The sequence below is a fragment of the Gadus chalcogrammus genome, chromosome 12 (genome assembly GCF_026213295.1).
Source record: "Gadus chalcogrammus isolate NIFS_2021 chromosome 12, NIFS_Gcha_1.0, whole genome shotgun sequence".
Classification (NCBI taxonomy): Eukaryota; Metazoa; Chordata; class Actinopteri; order Gadiformes; family Gadidae; genus Gadus; species Gadus chalcogrammus.
In genome coordinates, this window is record NC_079423.1 from 6,809,918 (window position 1) to 6,836,478 (window position 26,561).

Below are 26,561 nucleotides of genomic sequence, written 5' to 3' on the forward strand. Positions count from 1 at the left end.
ACACTTTAACCGTTAACCTTGGTTCAAACATTTAACATCACACGCACACGCAGTGTATTTCAGATAATTAATGAATTCAGATGTCACAATGATCGTTTACATGGATAAGGAGTCCTACTGAATCAATTACTGCCGTTTATATCTAACTAATGATTGTTTTTGTAAGAGTGTAACGTCGAGCCTCAGCAGCTTTCTCACTCCTTATGTGCTACTGTATAAAACCTGGTTTTGCGCCTGCACTAATTGCTTACGGCCATACCACCCTGAACACGCCCGATCTCGTCTGATCTCGGAAGCTAAGCAGGGTCGGGCCTGGTTAGTACTTGGATGGGAGACCGCCTGGGAATACCAGGTGCTGTAAGCTTTTTCTTTTTCAACTCGAGCTCATTGACTCCGTGGCGTACCGTGACCTGATGTTTACTGCCAACCGCTTTGGAGGATTTAAGCAACATACAAAAACTGACAACGTCTCTCAAAACTATTTTTGTGAAACATGAGGACAGTATAGTGATACTGCCAGCAGGGAGCACCAGAGAGCTGAACCGACAGTTGTACATTTCTTAAACTTTCACCAACACAAACACGCACGCTCACTTCAGATCATGGGAGGACGTCAAAAAATCACCACCCATTCTCTGACACTTTAACCGTTAACCTTGGTTCAAACATTTAACATCACACGCACACGCAGTGTATTTCAGATAATTAATGAATTCAGATGTCACAATGATCGTTTACATGGATAAGGAGTCCTACTGAATCAATTACTGCCGTTTATATCTAACTAATGATTGTTTTTGTAAGAGTGTAACGTCGAGCCTCAGCAGCTTTCTCACTCCTTATGTGCTACTGTATAAAACCTGGTTTTGCGCCTGCACTAATTGCTTACGGCCATACCACCCTGAACACGCCCGATCTCGTCTGATCTCGGAAGCTAAGCAGGGTCGGGCCTGGTTAGTACTTGGATGGGAGACCGCCTGGGAATACCAGGTGCTGTAAGCTTTTTCTTTTTCAACTCGAGCTCATTGACTCCGTGGCCTACCGTGGCGTACCGTGACCTGATGTTTACTGCCAACCGCTTTGGAGGATTTAAGCAACATACAAAAACTGACAACGTCTCTCAAAACTATTTTTGTGAAACATGAGGACAGTATAGTGATACTGCCAGCAGGGAGCACCAGAGAGCTGAACCGACAGTTGTACATTTCTTAAACTTTCACCAACACAAACACGCACGCTCACTTCAGATCATGGGAGGACGTCAAAAAATCACCACCCATTCTCTGACACTTTAACCGTTAACCTTGGTTCAAACATTTAACATCACACGCACACGCAGTGTATTTCAGATAATTAATGAATTCAGATGTCACAATGATCGTTTACATGGATAAGGAGTCCTACTGAATCAATTACTGCCGTTTATATCTAACTAATGATTGTTTTTGTAAGAGTGTAACGTCGAGCCTCAGCAGCTTTCTCACTCCTTATGTGCTACTGTATAAAACCTGGTTTTGCGCCTGCACTAATTGCTTACGGCCATACCACCCTGAACACGCCCGATCTCGTCTGATCTCGGAAGCTAAGCAGGGTCGGGCCTGGTTAGTACTTGGATGGGAGACCGCCTGGGAATACCAGGTGCTGTAAGCTTTTTCTTTTTCAACTCGAGCTCATTGACTCCGTGGCCTACCGTGGCGTACCGTGACCTGATGTTTACTGCCAACCGCTTTGGAGGATTTAAGCAACATACAAAAACTGACAACGTCTCTCAAAACTATTTTTGTGAAACATGAGGACAGTATAGTGATACTGCCAGCAGGGAGCACCAGAGAGCTGAACCGACAGTTGTACATTTCTTAAACTTTCACCAACACAAACACGCACGCTCACTTCAGATCATGGGAGGACGTCAAAAAATCACCACCCATTCTCTGACACTTTAACCGTTAACCTTGGTTCAAACATTTAACATCACACGCACACGCAGTGTATTTCAGATAATTAATGAATTCAGATGTCACAATGATCGTTTACATGGATAAGGAGTCCTACTGAATCAATTACTGCCGTTTATATCTAACTAATGATTGTTTTTGTAAAGTGTAACGTCGAGCCTCAGCAGCTTTCTCACTCCTTATGTGCTACTGTATAAAACCTGGTTTTGCGCCTGCACTAATTGCTTACGGCCATACCACCCTGAACACGCCCGATCTCGTCTGATCTCGGAAGCTAAGCAGGGTCGGGCCTGGTTAGTACTTGGATGGGAGACCGCCTGGGAATACCAGGTGCTGTAAGCTTTTTCTTTTTCAACTCGAGCTCATTGACTCCGTGGCCTACCGTGGCGTACCGTGACCTGATGTTTACTGCCAACCGCTTTGGAGGATTTAAGCAACATACAAAAACTGACAACGTCTCTCAAAACTATTTTTGTGAAACATGAGGACAGTATAGTGATACTGCCAGCAGGGAGCACCAGAGAGCTGAACCGACAGTTGTACATTTCTTAAACTTTCACCAACACAAACACGCACGCTCACTTCAGATCATGGGAGGACGTCAAAAAATCACCACCCATTCTCTGACACTTTAACCGTTAACCTTGGTTCAAACATTTAACATCACACGCACACGCAGTGTATTTCAGATAATTAATGAATTCAGATGTCACAATGATCGTTTACATGGATAAGGAGTCCTACTGAATCAATTACTGCCGTTTATATCTAACTAATGATTGTTTTTGTAAGAGTGTAACGTCGAGCCTCAGCAGCTTTCTCACTCCTTATGTGCTACTGTATAAAACCTGGTTTTGCGCCTGCACTAATTGCTTACGGCCATACCACCCTGAACACGCCCGATCTCGTCTGATCTCGGAAGCTAAGCAGGGTCGGGCCTGGTTAGTACTTGGATGGGAGACCGCCTGGGAATACCAGGTGCTGTAAGCTTTTTCTTTTTCAACTCGAGCTCATTGACTCCGTGGCCTACCGTGGCGTACCGTGACCTGATGTTTACTGCCAACCGCTTTGGAGGATTTAAGCAACATACAAAAACTGACAACGTCTCTCAAAACTATTTTTGTGAAACATGAGGACAGTATAGTGATACTGCCAGCAGGGAGCACCAGAGAGCTGAACCGACAGTTGTACATTTCTTAAACTTTCACCAACACAAACACGCACGCTCACTTCAGATCATGGGAGGACGTCAAAAAATCACCACCCATTCTCTGACACTTTAACCGTTAACCTTGGTTCAAACATTTAACATCACACGCACACGCAGTGTATTTCAGATAATTAATGAATTCAGATGTCACAATGATCGTTTACATGGATAAGGAGTCCTACTGAATCAATTACTGCCGTTTATATCTAACTAATGATTGTTTTTGTAAGAGTGTAACGTCGAGCCTCAGCAGCTTTCTCACTCCTTATGTGCTACTGTATAAAACCTGGTTTTGCGCCTGCACTAATTGCTTACGGCCATACCACCCTGAACACGCCCGATCTCGTCTGATCTCGGAAGCTAAGCAGGGTCGGGCCTGGTTAGTACTTGGATGGGAGACCGCCTGGGAATACCAGGTGCTGTAAGCTTTTTCTTTTTCAACTCGAGCTCATTGACTCCGTGGCCTACCGTGGCGTACCGTGACCTGATGTTTACTGCCAACCGCTTTGGAGGATTTAAGCAACATACAAAAACTGACAACGTCTCTCAAAACTATTTTTGTGAAACATGAGGACAGTATAGTGATACTGCCAGCAGGGAGCACCAGAGAGCTGAACCGACAGTTGTACATTTCTTAAACTTTCACCAACACAAACACGCACGCTCACTTCAGATCATGGGAGGACGTCAAAAAATCACCACCCATTCTCTGACACTTTAACCGTTAACCTTGGTTCAAACATTTAACATCACACGCACACGCAGTGTATTTCAGATAATTAATGAATTCAGATGTCACAATGATCGTTTACATGGATAAGGAGTCCTACTGAATCAATTACTGCCGTTTATATCTAACTAATGATTGTTTTTGTAAAAGTGTAACGTCGAGCCTCAGCAGCTTTCTCACTCCTTATGTGCTACTGTATAAAACCTGGTTTTGCGCCTGCACTAATTGCTTACGGCCATACCACCCTGAACACGCCCGATCTCGTCTGATCTCGGAAGCTAAGCAGGGTCGGGCCTGGTTAGTACTTGGATGGGAGACCGCCTGGGAATACCAGGTGCTGTAAGCTTTTTCTTTTTCAACTCGAGCTCATTGACTCCGTGGCCTACCGTGGCGTACCGTGACCTGATGTTTACTGCCAACCGCTTTGGAGGATTTAAGCAACATACAAAAACTGACAACGTCTCTCAAAACTATTTTTGTGAAACATGAGGACAGTATAGTGATACTGCCAGCAGGGAGCACCAGAGAGCTGAACCGACAGTTGTACATTTCTTAAACTTTCACCAACACAAACACGCACGCTCACTTCAGATCATGGGAGGACGTCAAAAAATCACCACCCATTCTCTGACACTTTAACCGTTAACCTTGGTTCAAACATTTAACATCACACGCACACGCAGTGTATTTCAGATAATTAATGAATTCAGATGTCACAATGATCGTTTACATGGATAAGGAGTCCTACTGAATCAATTACTGCCGTTTATATCTAACTAATGATTGTTTTTGTAAAAGTGTAACGTCGAGCCTCAGCAGCTTTCTCACTCCTTATGTGCTACTGTATAAAACCTGGTTTTGCGCCTGCACTAATTGCTTACGGCCATACCACCCTGAACACGCCCGATCTCGTCTGATCTCGGAAGCTAAGCAGGGTCGGGCCTGGTTAGTACTTGGATGGGAGACCGCCTGGGAATACCAGGTGCTGTAAGCTTTTTCTTTTTCAACTCGAGCTCATTGACTCCGTGGCCTACCGTGGCGTACCGTGACCTGATGTTTACTGCCAACCGCTTTGGAGGATTTAAGCAACATACAAAAACTGACAACGTCTCTCAAAACTATTTTTGTGAAACATGAGGACAGTATAGTGATACTGCCAGCAGGGAGCACCAGAGAGCTGAACCGACAGTTGTACATTTCTTAAACTTTCACCAACACAAACACGCACGCTCACTTCAGATCATGGGAGGACGTCAAAAAATCACCACCCATTCTCTGACACTTTAACCGTTAACCTTGGTTCAAACATTTAACATCACACGCACACGCAGTGTATTTCAGATAATTAATGAATTCAGATGTCACAATGATCGTTTACATGGATAAGGAGTCCTACTGAATCAATTACTGCCGTTTATATCTAACTAATGATTGTTTTTGTAAGAGTGTAACGTCGAGCCTCAGCAGCTTTCTCACTCCTTATGTGCTACTGTATAAAACCTGGTTTTGCGCCTGCACTAATTGCTTACGGCCATACCACCCTGAACACGCCCGATCTCGTCTGATCTCGGAAGCTAAGCAGGGTCGGGCCTGGTTAGTACTTGGATGGGAGACCGCCTGGGAATACCAGGTGCTGTAAGCTTTTTCTTTTTCAACTCGAGCTCATTGACTCCGTGGCCTACCGTGGCGTACCGTGACCTGATGTTTACTGCCAACCGCTTTGGAGGATTTAAGCAACATACAAAAACTGACAACGTCTCTCAAAACTATTTTTGTGAAACATGAGGACAGTATAGTGATACTGCCAGCAGGGAGCACCAGAGAGCTGAACCGACAGTTGTACATTTCTTAAACTTTCACCAACACAAACACGCACGCTCACTTCAGATCATGGGAGGACGTCAAAAAATCACCACCCATTCTCTGACACTTTAACCGTTAACCTTGGTTCAAACATTTAACATCACACGCACACGCAGTGTATTTCAGATAATTAATGAATTCAGATGTCACAATGATCGTTTACATGGATAAGGAGTCCTACTGAATCAATTACTGCCGTTTATATCTAACTAATGATTGTTTTTGTAAAAGTGTAACGTCGAGCCTCAGCAGCTTTCTCACTCCTTATGTGCTACTGTATAAAACCTGGTTTTGCGCCTGCACTAATTGCTTACGGCCATACCACCCTGAACACGCCCGATCTCGTCTGATCTCGGAAGCTAAGCAGGGTCGGGCCTGGTTAGTACTTGGATGGGAGACCGCCTGGGAATACCAGGTGCTGTAAGCTTTTTCTTTTTCAACTCGAGCTCATTGACTCCGTGGCCTACCGTGGCGTACCGTGACCTGATGTTTACTGCCAACCGCTTTGGAGGATTTAAGCAACATACAAAAACTGACAACGTCTCTCAAAACTATTTTTGTGAAACATGAGGACAGTATAGTGATACTGCCAGCAGGGAGCACCAGAGAGCTGAACCGACAGTTGTACATTTCTTAAACTTTCACCAACACAAACACGCACGCTCACTTCAGATCATGGGAGGACGTCAAAAAATCACCACCCATTCTCTGACACTTTAACCGTTAACCTTGGTTCAAACATTTAACATCACACGCACACGCAGTGTATTTCAGATAATTAATGAATTCAGATGTCACAATGATCGTTTACATGGATAAGGAGTCCTACTGAATCAATTACTGCCGTTTATATCTAACTAATGATTGTTTTTGTAAAGTGTAACGTCGAGCCTCAGCAGCTTTCTCACTCCTTATGTGCTACTGTATAAAACCTGGTTTTGCGCCTGCACTAATTGCTTACGGCCATACCACCCTGAACACGCCCGATCTCGTCTGATCTCGGAAGCTAAGCAGGGTCGGGCCTGGTTAGTACTTGGATGGGAGACCGCCTGGGAATACCAGGTGCTGTAAGCTTTTTCTTTTTCAACTCGAGCTCATTGCCTCCGTGGCCTACCGTGGCGTACCGTGACCTGATGTTTACTGCCAACCGCTTTGGAGGATTTAAGCAACATACAAAAACTGACAACGTCTCTCAAAACTATTTTTGTGAAACATGAGGACAGTATAGTGATACTGCCAGCAGGGAGCACCAGAGAGCTGAACCGACAGTTGTACATTTCTTAAACTTTCACCAACACAAACACGCACGCTCACTTCAGATCATGGGAGGACGTCAAAAAATCACCACCCATTCTCTGACACTTTAACCGTTAACCTTGGTTCAAACATTTAACATCACACGCACACGCAGTGTATTTCAGATAATTAATGAATTCAGATGTCACAATGATCGTTTACATGGATAAGGAGTCCTACTGAATCAATTACTGCCGTTTATATCTAACTAATGATTGTTTTTGTAAGAGTGTAACGTCGAGCCTCAGCAGCTTTCTCACTCCTTATGTGCTACTGTATAAAACCTGGTTTTGCGCCTGCACTAATTGCTTACGGCCATACCACCCTGAACACGCCCGATCTCGTCTGATCTCGGAAGCTAAGCAGGGTCGGGCCTGGTTAGTACTTGGATGGGAGACCGCCTGGGAATACCAGGTGCTGTAAGCTTTTTCTTTTTCAACTCGAGCTCATTGACTCCGTGGCGTACCGTGACCTGATGTTTACTGCCAACCGCTTTGGAGGATTTAAGCAACATACAAAAACTGACAACGTCTCTCAAAACTATTTTTGTGAAACATGAGGACAGTATAGTGATACTGCCAGCAGGGAGCACCAGAGAGCTGAACCGACAGTTGTACATTTCTTAAACTTTCACCAACACAAACACGCACGCTCACTTCAGATCATGGGAGGACGTCAAAAAATCACCACCCATTCTCTGACACTTTAACCGTTAACCTTGGTTCAAACATTTAACATCACACGCACACGCAGTGTATTTCAGATAATTAATGAATTCAGATGTCACAATGATCGTTTACATGGATAAGGAGTCCTACTGAATCAATTACTGCCGTTTATATCTAACTAATGATTGTTTTTGTAAAAGTGTAACGTCGAGCCTCAGCAGCTTTCTCACTCCTTATGTGCTACTGTATAAAACCTGGTTTTGCGCCTGCACTAATTGCTTACGGCCATACCACCCTGAACACGCCCGATCTCGTCTGATCTCGGAAGCTAAGCAGGGTCGGGCCTGGTTAGTACTTGGATGGGAGACCGCCTGGGAATACCAGGTGCTGTAAGCTTTTTCTTTTTCAACTCGAGCTCATTGACTCCGTGGCCTACCGTGGCGTACCGTGACCTGATGTTTACTGCCAACCGCTTTGGAGGATTTAAGCAACATACAAAAACTGACAACGTCTCTCAAAACTATTTTTGTGAAACATGAGGACAGTATAGTGATACTGCCAGCAGGGAGCACCAGAGAGCTGAACCGACAGTTGTACATTTCTTAAACTTTCACCAACACAAACACGCACGCTCACTTCAGATCATGGGAGGACGTCAAAAAATCACCACCCATTCTCTGACACTTTAACCGTTAACCTTGGTTCAAACATTTAACATCACACGCACACGCAGTGTATTTCAGATAATTAATGAATTCAGATGTCACAATGATCGTTTACATGGATAAGGAGTCCTACTGAATCAATTACTGCCGTTTATATCTAACTAATGATTGTTTTTGTAAAGTGTAACGTCGAGCCTCAGCAGCTTTCTCACTCCTTATGTGCTACTGTATAAAACCTGGTTTTGCGCCTGCACTAATTGCTTACGGCCATACCACCCTGAACACGCCCGATCTCGTCTGATCTCGGAAGCTAAGCAGGGTCGGGCCTGGTTAGTACTTGGATGGGAGACCGCCTGGGAATACCAGGTGCTGTAAGCTTTTTCTTTTTCAACTCGAGCTCATTGACTCCGTGGCCTACCGTGGCGTACCGTGACCTGATGTTTACTGCCAACCGCTTTGGAGGATTTAAGCAACATACAAAAACTGACAACGTCTCTCAAAACTATTTTTGTGAAACATGAGGACAGTATAGTGATACTGCCAGCAGGGAGCACCAGAGAGCTGAACCGACAGTTGTACATTTCTTAAACTTTCACCAACACAAACACGCACGCTCACTTCAGATCATGGGAGGACGTCAAAAAATCACCACCCATTCTCTGACACTTTAACCGTTAACCTTGGTTCAAACATTTAACATCACACGCACACGCAGTGTATTTCAGATAATTAATGAATTCAGATGTCACAATGATCGTTTACATGGATAAGGAGTCCTACTGAATCAATTACTGCCGTTTATATCTAACTAATGATTGTTTTTGTAAAGTGTAACGTCGAGCCTCAGCAGCTTTCTCACTCCTTATGTGCTACTGTATAAAACCTGGTTTTGCGCCTGCACTAATTGCTTACGGCCATACCACCCTGAACACGCCCGATCTCGTCTGATCTCGGAAGCTAAGCAGGGTCGGGCCTGGTTAGTACTTGGATGGGAGACCGCCTGGGAATACCAGGTGCTGTAAGCTTTTTCTTTTTCAACTCGAGCTCATTGCCTCCGTGGCCTACCGTGGCGTACCGTGACCTGATGTTTACTGCCAACCGCTTTGGAGGATTTAAGCAACATACAAAAACTGACAACGTCTCTCAAAACTATTTTTGTGAAACATGAGGACAGTATAGTGATACTGCCAGCAGGGAGCACCAGAGAGCTGAACCGACAGTTGTACATTTCTTAAACTTTCACCAACACAAACACGCACGCTCACTTCAGATCATGGGAGGACGTCAAAAAATCACCACCCATTCTCTGACACTTTAACCGTTAACCTTGGTTCAAACATTTAACATCACACGCACACGCAGTGTATTTCAGATAATTAATGAATTCAGATGTCACAATGATCGTTTACATGGATAAGGAGTCCTACTGAATCAATTACTGCCGTTTATATCTAACTAATGATTGTTTTTGTAAAAGTGTAACGTCGAGCCTCAGCAGCTTTCTCACTCCTTATGTGCTACTGTATAAAACCTGGTTTTGCGCCTGCACTAATTGCTTACGGCCATACCACCCTGAACACGCCCGATCTCGTCTGATCTCGGAAGCTAAGCAGGGTCGGGCCTGGTTAGTACTTGGATGGGAGACCGCCTGGGAATACCAGGTGCTGTAAGCATTTTCTTTTTCAACTCGAGCTCATTGCCTCCGTGGCCTACCGTGGCGTACCGTGACCTGATGTTTACTGCCAACCGCTTTGGAGGATTTAAGCAACATACAAAAACTGACAACGTCTCTCAAAACTATTTTTGTGAAACATGAGGACAGTATAGTGATACTGCCAGCAGGGAGCACCAGAGAGCTGAACCGACAGTTGTACATTTCTTAAACTTTCACCAACACAAACACGCACGCTCACTTCAGATCATGGGAGGACGTCAAAAAATCACCACCCATTCTCTGACACTTTAACCGTTAACCTTGGTTCAAACATTTAACATCACACGCACACGCAGTGTATTTCAGATAATTAATGAATTCAGATGTCACAATGATCGTTTACATGGATAAGGAGTCCTACTGAATCAATTACTGCCGTTTATATCTAACTAATGATTGTTTTTGTAAAAGTGTAACGTCGAGCCTCAGCAGCTTTCTCACTCCTTATGTGCTACTGTATAAAACCTGGTTTTGCGCCTGCACTAATTGCTTACGGCCATACCACCCTGAACACGCCCGATCTCGTCTGATCTCGGAAGCTAAGCAGGGTCGGGCCTGGTTAGTACTTGGATGGGAGACCGCCTGGGAATACCAGGTGCTGTAAGCTTTTTCTTTTTCAACTCGAGCTCATTGACTCCGTGGCCTACCGTGGCGTACCGTGACCTGATGTTTACTGCCAACCGCTTTGGAGGATTTAAGCAACATACAAAAACTGACAACGTCTCTCAAAACTATTTTTGTGAAACATGAGGACAGTATAGTGATACTGCCAGCAGGGAGCACCAGAGAGCTGAACCGACAGTTGTACATTTCTTAAACTTTCACCAACACAAACACGCACGCTCACTTCAGATCATGGGAGGACGTCAAAAAATCACCACCCATTCTCTGACACTTTAACCGTTAACCTTGGTTCAAACATTTAACATCACACGCACACGCAGTGTATTTCAGATAATTAATGAATTCAGATGTCACAATGATCGTTTACATGGATAAGGAGTCCTACTGAATCAATTACTGCCGTTTATATCTAACTAATGATTGTTTTTGTAAGAGTGTAACGTCGAGCCTCAGCAGCTTTCTCACTCCTTATGTGCTACTGTATAAAACCTGGTTTTGCGCCTGCACTAATTGCTTACGGCCATACCACCCTGAACACGCCCGATCTCGTCTGATCTCGGAAGCTAAGCAGGGTCGGGCCTGGTTAGTACTTGGATGGGAGACCGCCTGGGAATACCAGGTGCTGTAAGCTTTTTCTTTTTCAACTCGAGCTCATTGACTCCGTGGCGTACCGTGACCTGATGTTTACTGCCAACCGCTTTGGAGGATTTAAGCAACATACAAAAACTGACAACGTCTCTCAAAACTATTTTTGTGAAACATGAGGACAGTATAGTGATACTGCCAGCAGGGAGCACCAGAGAGCTGAACCGACAGTTGTACATTTCTTAAACTTTCACCAACACAAACACGCACGCTCACTTCAGATCATGGGAGGACGTCAAAAAATCACCACCCATTCTCTGACACTTTAACCGTTAACCTTGGTTCAAACATTTAACATCACACGCACACGCAGTGTATTTCAGATAATTAATGAATTCAGATGTCACAATGATCGTTTACATGGATAAGGAGTCCTACTGAATCAATTACTGCCGTTTATATCTAACTAATGATTGTTTTTGTAAAAGTGTAACGTCGAGCCTCAGCAGCTTTCTCACTCCTTATGTGCTACTGTATAAAACCTGGTTTTGCGCCTGCACTAATTGCTTACGGCCATACCACCCTGAACACGCCCGATCTCGTCTGATCTCGGAAGCTAAGCAGGGTCGGGCCTGGTTAGTACTTGGATGGGAGACCGCCTGGGAATACCAGGTGCTGTAAGCTTTTTCTTTTTCAACTCGAGCTCATTGACTCCGTGGCCTACCGTGGCGTACCGTGACCTGATGTTTACTGCCAACCGCTTTGGAGGATTTAAGCAACATACAAAAACTGACAACGTCTCTCAAAACTATTTTTGTGAAACATGAGGACAGTATAGTGATACTGCCAGCAGGGAGCACCAGAGAGCTGAACCGACAGTTGTACATTTCTTAAACTTTCACCAACACAAACACGCACGCTCACTTCAGATCATGGGAGGACGTCAAAAAATCACCACCCATTCTCTGACACTTTAACCGTTAACCTTGGTTCAAACATTTAACATCACACGCACACGCAGTGTATTTCAGATAATTAATGAATTCAGATGTCACAATGATCGTTTACATGGATAAGGAGTCCTACTGAATCAATTACTGCCGTTTATATCTAACTAATGATTGTTTTTGTAAAAGTGTAACGTCGAGCCTCAGCAGCTTTCTCACTCCTTATGTGCTACTGTATAAAACCTGGTTTTGCGCCTGCACTAATTGCTTACGGCCATACCACCCTGAACACGCCCGATCTCGTCTGATCTCGGAAGCTAAGCAGGGTCGGGCCTGGTTAGTACTTGGATGGGAGACCGCCTGGGAATACCAGGTGCTGTAAGCTTTTCTTTTTCAACTCGAGCTCATTGACTCCGTGGCCTACCGTGGCGTACCGTGACCTGATGTTTACTGCCAACCGCTTTGGAGGATTTAAGCAACATACAAAAACTGACAACGTCTCTCAAAACTATTTTTGTGAAACATGAGGACAGTATAGTGATACTGCCAGCAGGGAGCACCAGAGAGCTGAACCGACAGTTGTACATTTCTTAAACTTTCACCAACACAAACACGCACGCTCACTTCAGATCATGGGAGGACGTCAAAAAATCACCACCCATTCTCTGACACTTTAACCGTTAACCTTGGTTCAAACATTTAACATCACACGCACACGCAGTGTATTTCAGATAATTAATGAATTCAGATGTCACAATGATCGTTTACATGGATAAGGAGTCCTACTGAATCAATTACTGCCGTTTATATCTAACTAATGATTGTTTTTGTAAGAGTGTAACGTCGAGCCTCAGCAGCTTTCTCACTCCTTATGTGCTACTGTATAAAACCTGGTTTTGCGCCTGCACTAATTGCTTACGGCCATACCACCCTGAACACGCCCGATCTCGTCTGATCTCGGAAGCTAAGCAGGGTCGGGCCTGGTTAGTACTTGGATGGGAGACCGCCTGGGAATACCAGGTGCTGTAAGCTTTTTCTTTTTCAACTCGAGCTCATTGACTCCGTGGCGTACCGTGACCTGATGTTTACTGCCAACCGCTTTGGAGGATTTAAGCAACATACAAAAACTGACAACGTCTCTCAAAACTATTTTTGTGAAACATGAGGACAGTATAGTGATACTGCCAGCAGGGAGCACCAGAGAGCTGAACCGACAGTTGTACATTTCTTAAACTTTCACCAACACAAACACGCACGCTCACTTCAGATCATGGGAGGACGTCAAAAAATCACCACCCATTCTCTGACACTTTAACCGTTAACCTTGGTTCAAACATTTAACATCACACGCACACGCAGTGTATTTCAGATAATTAATGAATTCAGATGTCACAATGATCGTTTACATGGATAAGGAGTCCTACTGAATCAATTACTGCCGTTTATATCTAACTAATGATTGTTTTTGTAAGAGTGTAACGTCGAGCCTCAGCAGCTTTCTCACTCCTTATGTGCTACTGTATAAAACCTGGTTTTGCGCCTGCACTAATTGCTTACGGCCATACCACCCTGAACACGCCCGATCTCGTCTGATCTCGGAAGCTAAGCAGGGTCGGGCCTGGTTAGTACTTGGATGGGAGACCGCCTGGGAATACCAGGTGCTGTAAGCTTTTTCTTTTTCAACTCGAGCTCATTGACTCCGTGGCGTACCGTGACCTGATGTTTACTGCCAACCGCTTTGGAGGATTTAAGCAACATACAAAAACTGACAACGTCTCTCAAAACTATTTTTGTGAAACATGAGGACAGTATAGTGATACTGCCAGCAGGGAGCACCAGAGAGCTGAACCGACAGTTGTACATTTCTTAAACTTTCACCAACACAAACACGCACGCTCACTTCAGATCATGGGAGGACGTCAAAAAATCACCACCCATTCTCTGACACTTTAACCGTTAACCTTGGTTCAAACATTTAACATCACACGCACACGCAGTGTATTTCAGATAATTCAGATGTCACAATGATGGTTTACATGGATAAGGAGTCCTACTGAATCAATTACTGCCGTTTATATCTAACTAATGATTGTTTTTGTAAGAGTGTAACGTCGAGCCTCAGCAGCTTTCTCACTCCTTATGTGCTACTGTATAAAACCTGGTTTTGCGCCTGAACTAATTGCTTACGGCCATACCACCCTGAACACGCCCGATCTCGTCTGATCTCGGAAGCTAAGCAGGGTCGGGCCTGGTTAGTACTTGGATGGGATTCCGCCTGGGAATACCAGGTGCTGTAAGCTATTTCTTTTTCAACTCGAGCTCATTGCCTCCGTGGCCTACCGTGGCGTACCGTGACCTGATGTTTACTGCCAACCGCTTTGGAGGATTTAAGCAACATACAAAAACTGACAACGTCTCTCAAAACTATTTTTGTGAAACATGAGGACAGTATAGTGATACTGCCAGCAGGGAGCACCAGAGAGCTGAAACGACAGTTGTACATTTCTTAAACTTTCACCAACACAAACACGCACGCTCACTTCAGATCATGGGAGGACGTCAAAAAATCACCACCCATTCTCTGACACTTTAACCGTTAACCTTGGTTCAAACATTTAACATCACACGCACACGCAGTGTATTTCAGATAATTAATGAATTCAGATGTCACAATGATCGTTTACATGGATAAGGAGTCCTACTGAATCAATTACTGCCGTTTATATCTAACTAATGATTGTTTTTGTAAAAGTGTAACGTCGAGCCTCAGCAGCTTTCTCACTCCTTATGTGCTACTGTATAAAACCTGGTTTTGCGCCTGCACTATTTGCTTACGGCCATACCACCCTGAACACGCCCGATCTCGTCTGAACTCGGAAGCTAAGCAGGGTCGGGCCTGGTTAGTACTTGGATGGGAGACCGCCTGGGAATACCAGGTGCTGTAAGCTTTTTCTTTTTCAACTCGAGCTCATTGACTCCGTGGCGTACCGTGACCTGATGTTTACTGCCAACCGCTTTGGAGGATTTAAGCAACATACAAAAACTGACAACGTCTCTCAAAACTATTTTTGTGAAACATGAGGACAGTATAGTGATACTGCCAGCAGGGAGCACCAGAGAGCTGAACCGACAGTTGTACATTTCTTAAACTTTCACCAACACAAACACGCACGCTCACTTCAGATCATGGGAGGACGTCAAAAAATCACCACCCATTCTCTGACACTTTAACCGTTAACCTTGGTTCAAACATTTAACATCACACGCACACGCAGTGTATTTCAGATAATTAATGTATTCAGATGTCACAATGATCGTTTACATGGATAAGGAGTTCTACTGAATCAATTACTGCCGTTTATATCTAACTAATGATTGTTTTTGTAAAAGTGTAACGTCGAGCCTCAGCAGCTTTCTCACTCCTTATGTGCTACTGTATAAAACCTGGTTTTGCGCCTGAACTATTTGCTTACGGCCATACCACTCTGAACACGCCCGGTCTCGTCTGAACTCGGAAGCTAATCAGGGTCGGGCCTGGTTAGTACTTGGATGGGAGACCGCCTGGGAATACCAGGTGCTGTAAGCTTTTTCTTTTTCAACTCGAGCTCATTGACTCCGTGGCCTACCGTGGCGTACCGTGACCTGATGTTTACTGCCAACCGCTTTGGAGGATTTAAGCAACATACAAAAACTGACAACGTCTCTCAAAACTATTTTTGTGAAACATGAGGACAGTATAGTGATACTGCCAGCAGGGAGCACCAGAGAGCTGAACCGACAGTTGTACATTTCTTAAACTTTCACCAACACAAACACGCACGCTCACTTCAGTGGGGTGTTCCACAAAGCCGGTTTTATCACATAACCGGGTATGTTAACCCAGGGTTTGCTGTAACCCTAGGTTTTCCGTTCCAAAAGGATCACGGTATGTTAGTTGCTATAGCAACATATGCTCTGAATCAAACCTGGTCGGACCAGGTTTTGCGCAGGTTAAGTCTGAAACATAACCCGGTTTTGGGTATTTCAACCGGCGTTCACCGCAGATTTCATGTGTTCACAATGGCATTCCCTTTTGATGAGAGAACTGCTGATATCAGAGCGCAAATTATACGTGCAATCCACCGGGAGCGATTGATAAGACCACGGCTCGACATCTTGGCATATTGGATGACTTTTTGCTGGAGTGGAGAGATATAGATTCTCGCGCAAATCTTTAATATATTTAAATAGCCTTACATAGCCAACACTACCAATCGAGGACCTGGCCTCAGTTCACTCCAGACTATTTGCGTAGCCCTCCGTTTTTTTCAAATGGTAGTTTTATCTAGGCTATAATGCTGGAGATGCTGAGCACATCACAGTCGTTTCAGATGACCCATCCAAGATTTGTATCAGCCTCCTATCATACAAAGAGCAATATGGTCTGAGTACTATGCCGAGAGGCATTTACAACATAAAGTATAAAATAGTCCTAACGGACTTGCATCCACTGGAGAATGTTCGATCGTAGCCGGCGGCATCATTACAAGCACTGATCCATCTTGATCTGTGAAGTTGATGAATTGTCACTTTTAGGTTTTCTACCCAGTTACCAAAAAAAGAAACATTTGGAATAGTATGCGCTGTGGCAAGCACACGGTTTGCATGTGTTACTTCGAAGGCAAAAAAAATCTAAAATACAAGAAAACACAAAAACCTACATTCAACCAGTGTGGGGTATGGCCCATGACTCTCTGAGGTGGTACTAGGTACCTCGAGGTACCCCCTCCATGCCAGGGCGCCCTGAATTTATGTTTATTAACAGCTCCTCCACCGGGGTCAAGACAATTTGAGGGCCAGATCCAGTCTGCCGACTGTCGGCCTTTTCACGATTGGCTTAAAAAAATGGCTTATTTAAATTTATACCAATACGATGGTGGGAAAAGCTTACCAGTTTGTATGTTTTTTATACTTCATTTTTATACTTGATCCTCTGACCGCTTGGAAGCAATCGGAGTAGGCCTACATATTGTTTTAGAAGAAAGGGGTTATGTGGTAGGATCTTTAAGAATGCTTAACTGGGATATTTATATATTCATGGCTCAAATATTAAGGATCATGCTTTTGACGTGTAACTAACGCATTTACGCGGTCAGCGATCCGCTGCCAGGCTTTGGTTCTCCGGGTTCCAGAGGTTTTAGCGTTCCCTTTTCTTGTGATAATGTCCTTCTCCTCGTCATAGCTCTCCAGGGGAACCTGAAGTTCCATTTCATTTAAATAAGCGGCCTGTTTCGCCATATCGATCAGGGTTTCCATGATCCATACATCACGTCTTTTTAAGTTTGGCGTGGACGCGCACAACCCTGTGTTAACCAACCCCGAGTTGATTGAACTAATGCATAACCGCTGCTGTGGAACCGAAAACTCTGGGTTGGTCGGCACAGGGTCAATCAACCTAGAGTTCAGCGTTAACTCGGTGTTTGTTAAACCTCCGTTCGTGGAACACCCCTCTGATCATGGGAGGACGTCAAAAAATCACCACCCATTCTCTGACACTTTAACCGTTAACCTTGGTTCAAACATTTAACATCACACGCACACGCAGTGTATTTCAGATAATTAATGAATTCAGATGTCACAATGATGGTTTACATGGATAAGGAGTCCTACTGAATCAATTACTGCCGTTTATATCTAACTAATGATTGTTTTTGTAAGAGTGTAACGTCGAGCCTCAGCAGCTTTCTCACTCCTTATGTGCTACTGTATAAAACCTGGTTTTGCGCATGCACTAATTGCTTACGGCCATACCACCCTGAACACGCCTGATCTCGTCTGATCTCGGAAGCTAAGCAGGGTCGGGCCTGGTTAGTACTTGGATGGGAGACCGCCTGGGAATACCAGGTGCTGTAAGCTTTTTCTTTTTCAACTCGAGCTCATTGACTCCGTGGCGTACCGTGACCTGATGTTTACTGCCAACCGCTTTGGAGGATTTAAGCAACATACAAAAACTGACAACGTCTCTCAAAACTATTTTTGTGAAACATGAGGACAGTATAGTGATACTGCCAGCAGGGAGCACCAGAGAGCTGAACCGACAGTTGTACATTTCTTAAACTTTCACCAACACAAACACGCACGCTCACTTCAGAGCCCTGTTTCAGGTAGCTGGTTTTGAGGCAACCCCGAGTTTGTTCACTCTGAGTTAGTGGAAACTCTGGGTTTTCCGTTTCAGGTAGCAGGTTCAGCGCAACCGAGAGTTAGTTGCTGCGGCAACATACGCCGTGGACCTAACCTGCTCGGGAGGTGGTTAGACCTACTCTGAGTTTGTTGTCGCTGAAGGCAGCTCTCCGACAGAAGGAAGTGTTAGAAATGGCATGTCCTTTTCTACGAGAGCCTGTGGACGTAGAGGCTGCGATCCTCAGAAGGAATCTCCGTGAGGAACGATTATTAAGACCCCGGTTGGATATACTTTATTTTCCTGATAATTTTCTTCACGAGCGCTATCGTTTTTCAGCGCAATCTATCATTTATTTAGACCACCTTCTCAGCCCCCATGTTAACTGTCAAACGCACCGGGGGCATGCTTTAAGTTTATTATTTATTTTTTTATCGCAATTAACGCATGTGCAGAATGATCCGCCCCGTGCATCCCACCCGCTCTGTACTACAGTCACTTCAACGTTGTGGCTTTCCCATGATCAGAGTAGCTGACTAACCACGGACCTATAACTGCTGCAAGTCAAGAAACTCATTTTAAGAATGCAAGGCAGAAAAGACCCTGGTACTGCTTTTAACCAGATGCTGTTCTTCTCTACATGCACATGCTCAGCATAATCGTCTGCATTGTTCACTGAAGTAAAACCCTTTGAGTAAACTGTTCAACAAAATAACTTGTCCCACCACAGCCCGTGTTCTAATAAAGACATTCTACTTGTGAGGATTTTTTTATTTCCTGAAATCACAAAAAAAAAAAAGTCATTTATATTGGGTATGTTTTTAGAGCAGGGAACAGTAGCCTATCCCAGTTTGCACCTCACCCACCTATAACTTATGTTCCAAAATGTGGATCTCCAAAGCATCCTTTTGCATCTTTTGAATTGTTACAATTGCATGGAGGTTGGTGAGGGCATCTGGTTCAAGTAGGGCGATGACGCCATCAGTAACTGGAAGAAGATGATTAGTCAGTGCAATTATTACTTGAGCCAGAATATTGCCCCATCTAATTTGCAACGCGCTGGGTTGCGTGTACATATTTAATTATTTTGAATAACCAACCTCTTATACTGTAAAGGCACTTCTATCCTGGGGGGTGGGGGGGGATCAGAGGAGCTCCCCCCAGGGATGCCCTCAGCCACAGGACGCATACTCTGTTCGCTGAGGGCCATCCCCTCAGCCTCTGTGAGGGCTGCAGAGGTGGACCCCCTCCAGTCTTCCGGGCCTCTGCTTTTTTTTCGATTTGCTAACATGGAGGAAAATGTTACCCTAAAATTCAGTAAGCGCTATTTTGAAGACATATATATATATATATATATGTAATGCATTTTGCCTAGGTGTAGCCTTCTAATATATCTAAATCCTATTAACTATTGGCAGTGTTGGGGTGGCTGGGAAATGTACTACTTACATTTACTGCTTAAATATAGGCCCATCACATGTTGAAAATAGCTGTTAAATTAGGTAGAGCAGGCAAAACAGCACAATTGATTTGATTTCAATTAAACATTAGTTTACATTTTTGAACTATATTTTTGTACTTCATCTTCATTTGCTGCCAAGTCCTCTTGCGGCAACTTGGGGTTGCGTAAATTGACACACACACACACACACACACACACACATACACACAATTTACATATTGAATGAGTGGAAGATATTAAACTATCCTCTTATTTTATTTTACTAATTTATTTTACACAGGCATTGACTTGTTCAGCTATTTCCTGCCAAGCAATCTCTCACGCTCTCGCTGCCGCGGCGGTATTGTTTTTTTTTGTTTAAAGGGGTAACTGCTCGGCATACGCGTTCATTAGAATTTCCACTTCCGTGGGGAAAAGTAAGTGGATCTCCGCTTTTGGTCCATGTTTGATCATGTTATCAGAGATCCATTGATGATGGCTCTTTATAGTCAACAGGCACGCCCCCAACCCAGCGTGAACACACTCCGAGTTGATTAAGCCAACGCTGATCGCCTGTTCTGAAACCGAAAACCCAGAGTTGCTTTTCAACTCTGAACTCTGAGTCAACCAACTCAGAGCGCAGGATTGAACTCAGAGTATGTTAAACCAGCTACCTGAAACAGGCCTCTGATCATGGGAGGACGTCAAAAAATCACCACCCATTCTCTGACACTTTAACCGTTAACCTTGGTTCAAACATTTAACATCACACGCACACGCAGTGTATTTCAGATAATTAATGAATTCAGATGTCACAATGATCGTTTACATGGATAAGGAGTCCTACTGAATCAATTACTGCCGTTTATATCTAACTAATGATTGTTTTTGTAAAAGTGTAACGTCGAGCCTCAGCAGCTTTCTCACTCCTTATGTGCTACTGTATAAAACCTGGTTTTGCGCCTGCACTAATTGCATACGGCCATACCACCCTGAACACGCACGATCTCGTCTGAACTCGGAAGATAAGCAGGGTCGGGCCTGGTTAGTACTTGGATGGGAGACCGCCTGGGAATACCAGGTGCTGTAAGCTTTTTCTTTTTCAACTCGAGCTCATTGACTCCGTGGCCTACCGTGGCGTACCGTGACCTGATGTTTACTGCCAACCGCTTTGGAGGATTTAAGCAACATACAAAAACTGACAACGTCTCTCAAAACTATTTTTGTGAAACATGAGGACAGTATAGTGATACTGCCAGCAGGGAGCACCAGAGAGCTGAACCGACAGTTGTACATTTCTTAAACTTTCACCAACACAAACACGCACGCTCACTTCAGATCATGGGAGGACGTCAAAAAATCACCACCCATTCTCTGACACTTTAACCGTTAACCTTGGTTCAAACATTTAACATCACACGCACACGCAGTGTATTTCAGATAATTAATGAATTCAGATGTCACAATGATCGTTTACATGGATAAGGAGTCCTACTGAATCAATTACTGCCGTTTATATCTAACTAATGATTGTTTTTGTAAGAGTGTAACGTCGAGCCTCAGCAGCTTTCTCACTCCTTATGTGCTACTGTATAAAACCTGGTTTTGCGCCTGCACTAATTGCTTACGGCCATACCACCCTGAACACGCCCGATCTCGTCTGATCTCGGAAGCGAAGCAGGGTCGGGCCTGGTTAGTACTTGGATGGGAGACCGCCTGGGAATACCAGGTGCTGTAAGCTTTTTCTTTTTCAACTCGAGCTCATTGACTCCGTGGCGTACCGTGACCTGATGTTTACTGCCAACCGCTTTGGAGGATTTAAGCAACATACAAAAACTGACAACGTCTCTCAAAACTATTTTTGTGAAACATGAGGACAGTATAGTGATACTGCCAGCAGGGAGCACCAGAGAGCTGAACCGACAGTTGTACATTTCTTAAACTTTCACCAACACAAACACGCACGCTCACTTCAGATCATGGGAGGACGTCAAAAAATCACCACCCATTCTCTGACACTTTAACCGTTAACCTTGGTTCAAACATTTAACATCACACGCACACGCAGTGTATTTCAGATAATTAATGAATTCAGATGTCACAATGATCGTTTACATGGATAAGGAGTCCTACTGAATCAATTACTGCCGTTTATATCTAACTAATGATTGTTTTTGTAAAAGTGTAACGTCGAGCCTCAGCAGCTTTCTCACTCCTTATGTGCTACTGTATAAAACCTGGTTTTGCGCCTGCACTAATTGCTTACAGCCATACCACCCTGAACACGCCCGATCTTGTCTGATCTCGGAAGCTAAGCAGGGTCGGGCCTGGTTAGTACTTGGATGGGAGACCGCCTGGGAATACCAGGTGCTGTAAGCTCTTTCTTTTTCAACTCGAGCTCATTGCCTCCGTGGCCTACCGTGGCGTACCGTGACCTGATGTTTACTGCCAACCGCTTTGGAGGATTTAAGCAACATACAAAAACTGACAACGTCTCTCAAAACTATTTTTGTGAAACATGAGGACAGTATAGTGATACTGCCAGCAGGGAGCACCAGAGAGCTGAAACGACAGTTGTACATTTCTTAAACTTTCACCAACACAAACACGCACGCTCACTTCAGGGCCCCGTTTCCCGATAACGATGGATCCACGCTCGTACGATCATTCTCACGATGGATCTTGCGATCCATCGTCAATTTCTTTGGAGCGTTTCCCGAAACTCCTCTTAACGTGAACGCGCATTCGCTGCACTCACGACGTCGTAGGATTGTAACTGTCTACTGACACGGTGCTGAAATGGGCTCCGTAGGAGGGGGAGACGCAGGAATGTCGCAGGAAAATTGTGTTAAAAAGGGTTAAAATAAATCCCCATCAAGGACAACAGCAGAGTAGCCTCCGAAAAAAATAGACTGCAATTAGATGAATGCTATAGCAAGACATTAAAACACAATTGATTGGGCTTAAACCGACATATATATCAGTCCTAATCCTGAATGCACTGTGCGTTTCACGGCATTTTCCCCCCTGAAATAATTCCATATGACAAAAAATTAAAAATTGCTTGTGTGACAACTACATTTATCTTAATGGGCTGATTTCTGAAACATGCTTTGCGCAGCAAAGAGAGCCGACTTAATCTGATTCCGCATAAGGGTTTCCTTGATTGATAATTTGATTGGCTATAAAAGCCCCTCCGGAAATAGGGTAAGGTATGTATTGATGAGGAATACAACGAAGCCCACCGTCTGGCCCGGTGCATCGTTGAGCGCACGATCGGGAGGTGGAAGTTGCGCTATATTAGATGCCTTCACAAGTCAGGCGGAGGGCTCCAGTTTTCGCCGGCCAAGTCATGCGCCGTGATATGTGTGACGGCTATGTTGCACAACATTGCAGCTAAGGCTGGGGTGGCATTGCTTGAACCGGAGGACGCTGAGGACGATGACGACGAGGAAGATCGGTGTGAGGACGGCCTCCCTCATAACTACGCGGCTGGTTTTCATGCGCGTCGAAGAGTGATTGAGACTTTTTTTTAACCCCCTCCACCCTCCCACATGTCACTAAACATTCCCGTCAACGTGACCAATCCCCACCATATCCCAGCCTTTTGCCTGCTCCTTTGCTTGTTTTTTATAATTTATTTTATTTCTTTATTTTAATTTTTTTTAATTTAATTTAATTTTTTACATTATTTTATGCTACGTTTTATGAGTAGCCTATGTCAGTCTGCACAAATCCCCCCACTTTCTCTCACACATTTTGAGTGCCCTGCCTGCGCAAACATTTTCTGGACTGTCCCGTTTTATTTTGGCCATTTTAACATCTTTATTAATAAATAAATTAATAATCTTTATTAATTACCAAACTAAGAACATAAAGGCGCAATGCGTTTTAATAAAACGCATCCAATAGACGGAATGTCCGATGGTGTCGCCACTGAGGCTATAGCTGACGATGCTCTTAGCGTCCTACGAGCACCCCTGGAGTACTCGTTAGCTACGAGCGTTTTCAAGACGTTCGTTCCCCACGATGCTTTCGGGAAACGCGGTGAAAACTCTACGATGCCCTTACGACGCACTTCACGATCCACTTAGGCTAACGATGCTTTCGGGAAACGGGGCCCAGATCATGGGAGGACGTCAAAAAATCACCACCCATTCTCTGACACTTTAACCGTTAACCTTGGTTCAAACATTTAACATCACACGCACACGCAGTGTATTTCAGATAATTAATGAATTCAGATGTCACAATGATCGTTTACATGGATAAGGAGTCCTACTGAATCAATTACTGCCGTTTATATCTAACTAATGATTGTTTTTGTAAGAGTGTAACGTCGAGCCTCAGCAGCTTTCTCACTCCTTATGTGCTACTGTATAAAACCTGGTTTTGCGCCTGCACTAATTGCTTACGGCCATACCACCCTGAACACGCCCGATCTCGTCTGATCTCGGAAGCTAAGCAGGGTCGGGCCTGGTTAGTACTTGGATGGGAGACCGCCTGGGAATACCAGGTGCTGTAAGCTTTTTCTTTTTCAACTCGAGCTCATTGACTCCGTGGCCTACCGTGGCGTACCGTGACCTGATGTTTACTGCCAACCGCTTTGGAGGATTTAAGCAACATACAAAAACTGACAACGTCTCTCAAAACTATTTTTGTGAAACATGAGGACAGTATAGTGATACTGCCAGCAGGGAGCACCAGAGAGCTGAACCGACAGTTGTACATTTCTTAAACTTTCACCAACACAAACACGCACGCTCACTTCAGATCATGGGAGGACGTCAAAAAATCACCACCCATTCTCTGACACTTTAACCGTTAACCTTGGTTCAAACATTTAACATCACACGCACACGCAGTGTATTTCAGATAATTAATGAATTCAGATGTCACAATGATCGTTTACATGGATAAGGAGTCCTACTGAATCAATTACTGCCGTTTATATCTAACTAATGATTGTTTTTGTAAGAGTGTAACGTCGAGCCTCAGCAGCTTTCTCACTCCTTATGTGCTACTGTATAAAACCTGGTTTTGCGCCTGCACTAATTGCTTACGGCCATACCACCCTGAACACGCCCGATCTCGTCTGATCTCGGAAGCTAAGCAGGGTCGGGCCTGGTTAGTACTTGGATGGGAGACCGCCTGGGAATACCAGGTGCTGTAAGCTTTTTCTTTTTCAACTCGAGCTCATTGACTCCGTGGCGTACCGTGACCTGATGTTTACTGCCAACCGCTTTGGAGGATTTAAGCAACATACAAAAACTGACAACGTCTCTCAAAACTATTTTTGTGAAACATGAGGACAGTATAGTGATACTGCCAGCAGGGAGCACCAGAGAGCTGAACCGACAGTTGTACATTTCTTAAACTTTCACCAACACAAACACGCACGCTCACTTCAGATCATGGGAGGACGTCAAAAAATCACCACCCATTCTCTGACACTTTAACCGTTAACCTTGGTTCAAACATTTAACATCACACGCACACGCAGTGTATTTCAGATAATTAATGAATTCAGATGTCACAATGATCGTTTACATGGATAAGGAGTCCTACTGAATCAATTACTGCCGTTTATATCTAACTAATGATTGTTTTTGTAAAAGTGTAACGTCGAGCCTCAGCAGCTTTCTCACTCCTTATGTGCTACTGTATAAAACCTGGTTTTGCGCCTGCACTAATTGCTTACGGCCATACCACCCTGAACACGCCCGATCTCGTCTGATCTCGGAAGCTAAGCAGGGTCGGGCCTGGTTAGTACTTGGATGGGAGACCGCCTGGGAATACCAGGTGCTGTAAGCTTTTCTTTTTCAACTCGAGCTCATTGACTCCGTGGCCTACCGTGGCGTACCGTGACCTGATGTTTACTGCCAACCGCTTTGGAGGATTTAAGCAACATACAAAAACTGACAACGTCTCTCAAAACTATTTTTGTGAAACATGAGGACAGTATAGTGATACTGCCAGCAGGGAGCACCAGAGAGCTGAACCGACAGTTGTACATTTCTTAAACTTTCACCAACACAAACACGCACGCTCACTTCAGATCATGGGAGGACGTCAAAAAATCACCACCCATTCTCTGACACTTTAACCGTTAACCTTGGTTCAAACATTTAACATCACACGCACACGCAGTGTATTTCAGATAATTAATGAATTCAGATGTCACAATGATCGTTTACATGGATAAGGAGTCCTACTGAATCAATTACTGCCGTTTATATCTAACTAATGATTGTTTTTGTAAAAGTGTAACGTCGAGCCTCAGCAGCTTTCTCACTCCTTATGTGCTACTGTATAAAACCTGGTTTTGCGCCTGCACTAATTGCTTACGGCCATACCACCCTGAACACGCCCGATCTCGTCTGATCTCGGAAGCTAAGCAGGGTCGGGCCTGGTTAGTACTTGGATGGGAGACCGCCTGGGAATACCAGGTGCTGTAAGCTTTTTCTTTTTCAACTCGAGCTCATTGACTCCGTGGCCTACCGTGGCGTACCGTGACCTGATGTTTACTGCCAACCGCTTTGGAGGATTTAAGCAACATACAAAAACTGACAACGTCTCTCAAAACTATTTTTGTGAAACATGAGGACAGTATAGTGATACTGCCAGCAGGGAGCACCAGAGAGCTGAACCGACAGTTGTACATTTCTTAAACTTTCACCAACACAAACACGCACGCTCACTTCAG

At 44.3% G+C, this 26,561-nt stretch overlaps 33 non-coding genes across 33 annotated transcripts; all 33 read left to right on the top strand.

The window, feature by feature from the left end:
* The first annotated feature begins 245 nt into the window (after positions 1-245).
* Positions 246-364, top strand: LOC130395953 (5S ribosomal RNA). The gene has a single exon (XR_008898926.1). It is a non-coding gene; the product is annotated as a 5S ribosomal RNA (ribosomal RNA).
* A 519-nt stretch (positions 365-883) lies between these two features.
* On the top strand, positions 884-1,002 carry LOC130395965 (5S ribosomal RNA). The gene has a single exon (XR_008898927.1). It is a non-coding gene; the product is annotated as a 5S ribosomal RNA (ribosomal RNA).
* Positions 1,003-1,531: 529 nt separating this feature from the next.
* Positions 1,532-1,650, top strand: LOC130395977 (5S ribosomal RNA). Its single transcript, XR_008898928.1, has one exon. It is a non-coding gene; the product is annotated as a 5S ribosomal RNA (ribosomal RNA).
* A 528-nt stretch (positions 1,651-2,178) lies between these two features.
* On the top strand, positions 2,179-2,297 carry LOC130395989 (5S ribosomal RNA). Its single transcript, XR_008898929.1, has one exon. It is a non-coding gene; the product is annotated as a 5S ribosomal RNA (ribosomal RNA).
* Positions 2,298-2,826: 529 nt separating this feature from the next.
* Positions 2,827-2,945, top strand: LOC130396001 (5S ribosomal RNA). The gene has a single exon (XR_008898930.1). It is a non-coding gene; the product is annotated as a 5S ribosomal RNA (ribosomal RNA).
* Positions 2,946-3,474: 529 nt separating this feature from the next.
* On the top strand, positions 3,475-3,593 carry LOC130396013 (5S ribosomal RNA). The gene has a single exon (XR_008898931.1). It is a non-coding gene; the product is annotated as a 5S ribosomal RNA (ribosomal RNA).
* A 529-nt stretch (positions 3,594-4,122) lies between these two features.
* Positions 4,123-4,241, top strand: LOC130396026 (5S ribosomal RNA). Its single transcript, XR_008898933.1, has one exon. It is a non-coding gene; the product is annotated as a 5S ribosomal RNA (ribosomal RNA).
* A 529-nt stretch (positions 4,242-4,770) lies between these two features.
* LOC130396038 (5S ribosomal RNA) lies at positions 4,771-4,889 on the top strand. Its single transcript, XR_008898934.1, has one exon. It is a non-coding gene; the product is annotated as a 5S ribosomal RNA (ribosomal RNA).
* Positions 4,890-5,418: 529 nt separating this feature from the next.
* On the top strand, positions 5,419-5,537 carry LOC130396051 (5S ribosomal RNA). The gene has a single exon (XR_008898935.1). It is a non-coding gene; the product is annotated as a 5S ribosomal RNA (ribosomal RNA).
* A 529-nt stretch (positions 5,538-6,066) lies between these two features.
* Positions 6,067-6,185, top strand: LOC130396063 (5S ribosomal RNA). The gene has a single exon (XR_008898936.1). It is a non-coding gene; the product is annotated as a 5S ribosomal RNA (ribosomal RNA).
* Positions 6,186-6,713: 528 nt separating this feature from the next.
* On the top strand, positions 6,714-6,832 carry LOC130396075 (5S ribosomal RNA). Its single transcript, XR_008898937.1, has one exon. It is a non-coding gene; the product is annotated as a 5S ribosomal RNA (ribosomal RNA).
* A 529-nt stretch (positions 6,833-7,361) lies between these two features.
* LOC130396090 (5S ribosomal RNA) lies at positions 7,362-7,480 on the top strand. The gene has a single exon (XR_008898938.1). It is a non-coding gene; the product is annotated as a 5S ribosomal RNA (ribosomal RNA).
* Positions 7,481-7,999: 519 nt separating this feature from the next.
* Positions 8,000-8,118, top strand: LOC130396102 (5S ribosomal RNA). The gene has a single exon (XR_008898939.1). It is a non-coding gene; the product is annotated as a 5S ribosomal RNA (ribosomal RNA).
* A 528-nt stretch (positions 8,119-8,646) lies between these two features.
* LOC130396114 (5S ribosomal RNA) lies at positions 8,647-8,765 on the top strand. The gene has a single exon (XR_008898940.1). It is a non-coding gene; the product is annotated as a 5S ribosomal RNA (ribosomal RNA).
* A 528-nt stretch (positions 8,766-9,293) lies between these two features.
* On the top strand, positions 9,294-9,412 carry LOC130396126 (5S ribosomal RNA). Its single transcript, XR_008898941.1, has one exon. It is a non-coding gene; the product is annotated as a 5S ribosomal RNA (ribosomal RNA).
* A 529-nt stretch (positions 9,413-9,941) lies between these two features.
* On the top strand, positions 9,942-10,060 carry LOC130399547 (5S ribosomal RNA). Its single transcript, XR_008902054.1, has one exon. It is a non-coding gene; the product is annotated as a 5S ribosomal RNA (ribosomal RNA).
* Positions 10,061-10,589: 529 nt separating this feature from the next.
* LOC130396138 (5S ribosomal RNA) lies at positions 10,590-10,708 on the top strand. The gene has a single exon (XR_008898942.1). It is a non-coding gene; the product is annotated as a 5S ribosomal RNA (ribosomal RNA).
* Positions 10,709-11,237: 529 nt separating this feature from the next.
* Positions 11,238-11,356, top strand: LOC130396151 (5S ribosomal RNA). Its single transcript, XR_008898944.1, has one exon. It is a non-coding gene; the product is annotated as a 5S ribosomal RNA (ribosomal RNA).
* Positions 11,357-11,875: 519 nt separating this feature from the next.
* LOC130396164 (5S ribosomal RNA) lies at positions 11,876-11,994 on the top strand. The gene has a single exon (XR_008898945.1). It is a non-coding gene; the product is annotated as a 5S ribosomal RNA (ribosomal RNA).
* Positions 11,995-12,523: 529 nt separating this feature from the next.
* LOC130396176 (5S ribosomal RNA) lies at positions 12,524-12,642 on the top strand. The gene has a single exon (XR_008898946.1). It is a non-coding gene; the product is annotated as a 5S ribosomal RNA (ribosomal RNA).
* A 528-nt stretch (positions 12,643-13,170) lies between these two features.
* LOC130396188 (5S ribosomal RNA) lies at positions 13,171-13,289 on the top strand. Its single transcript, XR_008898947.1, has one exon. It is a non-coding gene; the product is annotated as a 5S ribosomal RNA (ribosomal RNA).
* Positions 13,290-13,808: 519 nt separating this feature from the next.
* LOC130396200 (5S ribosomal RNA) lies at positions 13,809-13,927 on the top strand. Its single transcript, XR_008898948.1, has one exon. It is a non-coding gene; the product is annotated as a 5S ribosomal RNA (ribosomal RNA).
* A 511-nt stretch (positions 13,928-14,438) lies between these two features.
* On the top strand, positions 14,439-14,557 carry LOC130400553 (5S ribosomal RNA). The gene has a single exon (XR_008903034.1). It is a non-coding gene; the product is annotated as a 5S ribosomal RNA (ribosomal RNA).
* Positions 14,558-15,086: 529 nt separating this feature from the next.
* On the top strand, positions 15,087-15,205 carry LOC130398620 (5S ribosomal RNA). Its single transcript, XR_008901182.1, has one exon. It is a non-coding gene; the product is annotated as a 5S ribosomal RNA (ribosomal RNA).
* A 519-nt stretch (positions 15,206-15,724) lies between these two features.
* Positions 15,725-15,843, top strand: LOC130401149 (5S ribosomal RNA). The gene has a single exon (XR_008903606.1). It is a non-coding gene; the product is annotated as a 5S ribosomal RNA (ribosomal RNA).
* A 2,190-nt stretch (positions 15,844-18,033) lies between these two features.
* On the top strand, positions 18,034-18,152 carry LOC130399968 (5S ribosomal RNA). Its single transcript, XR_008902458.1, has one exon. It is a non-coding gene; the product is annotated as a 5S ribosomal RNA (ribosomal RNA).
* Positions 18,153-20,829: 2,677 nt separating this feature from the next.
* On the top strand, positions 20,830-20,948 carry LOC130401355 (5S ribosomal RNA). Its single transcript, XR_008903817.1, has one exon. It is a non-coding gene; the product is annotated as a 5S ribosomal RNA (ribosomal RNA).
* Positions 20,949-21,477: 529 nt separating this feature from the next.
* On the top strand, positions 21,478-21,596 carry LOC130399857 (5S ribosomal RNA). Its single transcript, XR_008902352.1, has one exon. It is a non-coding gene; the product is annotated as a 5S ribosomal RNA (ribosomal RNA).
* A 519-nt stretch (positions 21,597-22,115) lies between these two features.
* LOC130400484 (5S ribosomal RNA) lies at positions 22,116-22,234 on the top strand. The gene has a single exon (XR_008902967.1). It is a non-coding gene; the product is annotated as a 5S ribosomal RNA (ribosomal RNA).
* A 2,030-nt stretch (positions 22,235-24,264) lies between these two features.
* On the top strand, positions 24,265-24,383 carry LOC130396212 (5S ribosomal RNA). The gene has a single exon (XR_008898949.1). It is a non-coding gene; the product is annotated as a 5S ribosomal RNA (ribosomal RNA).
* Positions 24,384-24,912: 529 nt separating this feature from the next.
* On the top strand, positions 24,913-25,031 carry LOC130396224 (5S ribosomal RNA). The gene has a single exon (XR_008898950.1). It is a non-coding gene; the product is annotated as a 5S ribosomal RNA (ribosomal RNA).
* A 519-nt stretch (positions 25,032-25,550) lies between these two features.
* LOC130396236 (5S ribosomal RNA) lies at positions 25,551-25,669 on the top strand. The gene has a single exon (XR_008898951.1). It is a non-coding gene; the product is annotated as a 5S ribosomal RNA (ribosomal RNA).
* A 528-nt stretch (positions 25,670-26,197) lies between these two features.
* Positions 26,198-26,316, top strand: LOC130396248 (5S ribosomal RNA). The gene has a single exon (XR_008898952.1). It is a non-coding gene; the product is annotated as a 5S ribosomal RNA (ribosomal RNA).
* The last annotated feature ends 245 nt before the right edge of the window (positions 26,317-26,561 follow it).